Genomic DNA, 4,516 nt, shown 5'->3' with positions numbered 1-4,516 from the left:
ATCGTCGATCATTATTCCTAGGTATTTGAATGTATTAACTTTTTCCAGTGTGTCGCTGTTTATATTTAGAGTTAGCAACGGACTGTTCCCAAAATTTCGCCTTGATATAACCACAAACTTAATGTTATTGACACTGAATGAAGTGTGTTCAATCATAAGCAATCGTACTTTTGTGTGGAAGGGTTTTTCCTAAAGAAATCGAAACTTTTTGTTGTTGCTGCCAAAAAATTAAGACATCTGAGACATCACGCTTTACAATTCCATGCAGTTCTCTGCACAATGTATTTCACTAAACTACTAAACGGCTGTACCGATTTGGTTCATATTTGGAACTTATGCCAGCTCCTTGAAAATAAATATACCGAATTTACTCGGTATGTAGCTCGGGATATTCCTAAAATTCTTATATAGACTAAAACATAAAAAAGCAACATATTTCTAAAACTAATTCCGCTGGGGAACTGAAACTTAGCACTGATGCATATATTGCAAATGCATTGGAAAAGTGGGCGTGGCACCTTCCATATAAACTTAACTTCTCATATAGCTTATCTCTGGAACCGCTTACGCTAACGTCCTGAATTCGACACAGCTACATACATATGTTATCAATACCGTACTTATGGCGAAAAGTGGTAATTATTGGAAAGGCTGGATCGATATACATTTAAGTAAACGCGCAAGTATCATTCGATTGGGAACCATTTTCTCCTAGATTTGTAAATCCCATTGAACTATTGTTACTTTGTTTTTAATTTTTAGTAAAAGGTAAAATTTGTGTGAAAATTGTGAAGATTTTTTTTTAATTTTTCACATAGCATGGAACTTTGCTTTTTCGAGCTTCGCTATAGACTGCCCTATCTAAATACCTATTTGCATAGAATGATAGCCGTTTTCGTTGTTCGGACTAAACTCAAAAACCACTGAATAGAGTTCCGTCAGATTGTCGTAGGACAAAAGAAATAAAAGTCTTATATCTAGCGTATTTAAGGGCCGATTTGTCTGCTTTTTAAAATATATACTGGCTATGAAAGTAGAATCCTGTTTGCGTAAAATGGTCCAAAAAATTGCGCCAAGGTCGAGATATTTCTAAAAACCGTATTTATGGTCCGATTTTGTTCGAATTTATGTAGTTGAAACCTAATAAATCATAGATTTCCAACAAATTCAACCTAAATTGGCGCTGAAGTCAAAATATAGATATGTTTTATTTGCGTTAAAAATTCATTTAAAAGTAATATTAAGAAAAATATAACGATTGAAATTTATGTCACGTGACGCTACGTCACGTGACGTTTCACACTTGGGGATGTAAAAGAAAATTTAAACAAGTTGCATTAATTTAAATAACTCCAAAAACAACTAGATTTCCTCCACATCATATTAAAATAAGTTTCATGAAAATAGCCATCCATAATTCGCAGAGTTTTGCGATTTTGTAAGAAAAGAAAAAATCTACTTCCATTTTTTGTCACGTAACGACACTCTCTTTAAATGCTTATATTTCAGGACCAAGCAGTTCGATTGTTTTCATTTTTCGGTTAAATATAGAGCTAATTATGTGCTATACAATGCCCCAAAAAAGTTAAAGAAAACCAATGGTATTTCTTGTTTGTATCACATTGAAACGTACGACTGTCACGTATGCGACGTATGGAAATACCCATATATGGTCCTATTACATGCTACTAGAAAACCCGCTAAGCGGTGCTGGAGTAGAGCTATTTATAATAATAATAGATTGGCGCTTACACATATGTTAGTGTTTGGCCGAGCTTCTCCTCCGAGTTGTGGGGTGCGCCTTGATGTTGTCACACAAAGCGGAGTGACCTACAGTTTTACGCCGACTCCGAATGGCGATTATATTTTTATGAGAAGATGTTTTTCTTGGCAGAAATACACTCGGAAGTTTGCCATTGCCTGCCGAGGGACAACCGCTGTTACAAAAGGCCTTTTTTCTATATTTTTTTGCGATGTTGCTTTGACCAGGCTTTGAACCCAGGCGTTGCGGAGTGGAAGCGCGCGCTGCTTTCCACTACACCACAGCGGCCGGCTATTTAACGGGTGATTTTTTTGAGGTTAGGATTTTCATGCATTAGTATTTGACAGATCACGTGGGATTTCAGACATGGTGTCAAAGAGAAAGATGCTCAGTATGCTTTGAAATTTCATCATGAATAGACTTACTAACGAGCAACGCTTGCAAATCATTGAATTTTATTACCAAAATCAGTGTTCGGTTCGAAATGTGTTTCGCGCGTCCGATTTATGGTCTACATAATCGACCAAGTGAGCAAACAATTAATGCGATTGTGACCAAGTTTCGCACTCAGTTTACTTTATTGGACATTAAACCAACCACACGAATGCGTACAGTGCGTACAGAAGAGAATATTGCGTCTGTTTCTGAGAGTGTTGCTGAAGACCGTGAAATGTCGATTCGTCGCCGTTCGCAGCAATTGGGTTTGTGTTATTCGACCACATGGAAGATTTTACGCAAAGATCTTGGTGTAAAACCGTATAAAATACAGCTCGTGCAAGAACTGAAGCCGAACGATCTGCCACAACGTCGAATTTTCAGTGAATGGGCCCTAGAAAAGTTGGCAGAAAATCCGCTTTTTTATCGACAAATTTTGTTCAGCGATGAGGCTCATTTCTGGTTGAATGGCTTCGTAAATAAGCAAAATCATGCGATTTGACGCCTTTAGACTATTTTTTGTGGGGCTACGTCAAGTCTAAAGTCTACAGAAATAAGCCAGCAACTATTCCAGCTTTGGAAGACAACATTTCCGAAGAAATTCGGGCTATTCCGGCCGAAATGCTCGAAAAAGTTGCCCAAAATTGGACTTTCCGAATGGACCACCTAAGACGCAGCCGCGGTCAACATTTAAATGAAATTATCTTCAAAAAGTAAATGTCATGGACCAATCTAACGTTTCAAATAAAGAACCGATGAGATTTTGCAAATTTTATGCGTTCTTTTTAAAAAAAAAGGTATCAAGCTCTTAAAAAATCACCCGTTATAATAATCGTATTTATTAACCGATTTCGTTTAAATTTTAAACGTCAGCTATGTACCTGTATGATGAAAAACTCTTTTGATAAAAATTGACCCGATGAGTGCCGCTGGAGTCGAGGTTGAAATTCATAAGACGTATTCATTTGATGGTAAGCAAGGGCTTGCTGAAAATGGACCCAATGGATGGCGCTGCAGCCGAAATGTATAGAAACCCCGTGTGGTTGGTCTGCTGTGGCCCTATGTTTAAGTTATACGAACTTAGTTGCAGATGTCTAATAGCGTTTTCTTTTCTCGAAAAAAGGCTGCACTTATTGTGCCTTGTGTTTCAAGTTCTTTTCTCAGCCCTTTCACAAGGCGTCGTGTTCTTTTCTCATCAGGTTGCGCTCGGATCCGGCAAAAGTGCTGCCTTTCCAGCCCTCAAATAAACGTGAGGGTTAGAGTTCCTTGGTAGATTTTTAATTTACGCTTGTAAAAATGCAATTATTTTCCGTATCAGAAGTAAGTGTTTTGCTTTAAAATTAGTAAAGACTTACAGGCCAAGTGAATGATTCAGCTTTATTAAGTTCTATAAATAAATTGTGATGGAGTAGTATAATTTCTGTTTCATTCTTATATAAAGAACGTAACATTTTCTGAGGTTTCAGGGCAACGCAAAGCAAGAGTTCCCATATAAAAGGGCAGAAGTTGTTTTGAGAAAAGAAAACACTATAAATGAAGGATGGGGTTAAGTTTGTCCGACGCCCTCATGCACGATCATGCGATCTGGCATCTACCTAAAAATCAGTTCATAAATATTACCACGAATTGTAAAAGTGACGAATTAACAAGGAAAGATCACCTTAGGTATATCAATTGCTTCATTTGAAAGATATTCAAGAGATCACACGACTCAGTTAGCCAATGTACCCGAAAACTTTTCATCCTGTGGTACAGCGAGGACTCTTTTCCCTCCTATAACAGAAAACGTACTTCTGTGCTCTTGAGTTTCCTTATAGAAAGTTTTATTGGCATACGCATCGCACCAGTGTTGTAGTTGCAAGACCATAGAAAAATATTACGCATGCTTGGCAGATATCACACAGGTGGAAATAAGACCATCGGTAAAGCTCATGACACCGAAAGGAATTGGTATTCCATATGGCATCACAGCGTTACTATTATTGGCCTATGTGTGAGTAGGATACTTAGTGGTTTCAACTTAAACCAAAAATTTTTACTTTACAGACTATTTTTGCTTTAAAACGCTCTTTTGCATTGCCACAGTGCGAAGACGACTCTGGCGAAGTCGTTTTTTCTCATCGAATCGAAGTCGTTGCGACGTTGGTCTGGTGAAATCGTTAAGGTGAACTCGAAAGGAATCCGTTTCTTCGAACCCAAAAGTTTTTTGAGAAACCTTCGGTCTGGGTTGGACAAGTTCCACGCCCAAATTATTATATATCTAAGTTTAAATAAAAGTCATTCATTTGGATAGTAAACCGTTTTGGGTGGGCTTTAGTA

This window comes from Rhagoletis pomonella, unplaced genomic scaffold (genome assembly GCF_013731165.1).
Source record: "Rhagoletis pomonella isolate Grant_MI unplaced genomic scaffold, Rhpom_1.0 Rhpom_scaffold_00397, whole genome shotgun sequence".
Lineage (NCBI taxonomy): Eukaryota > Metazoa > Arthropoda > Insecta > Diptera > Tephritidae > Rhagoletis > Rhagoletis pomonella.
This window is presented reverse-complemented; position numbering follows the sequence as displayed.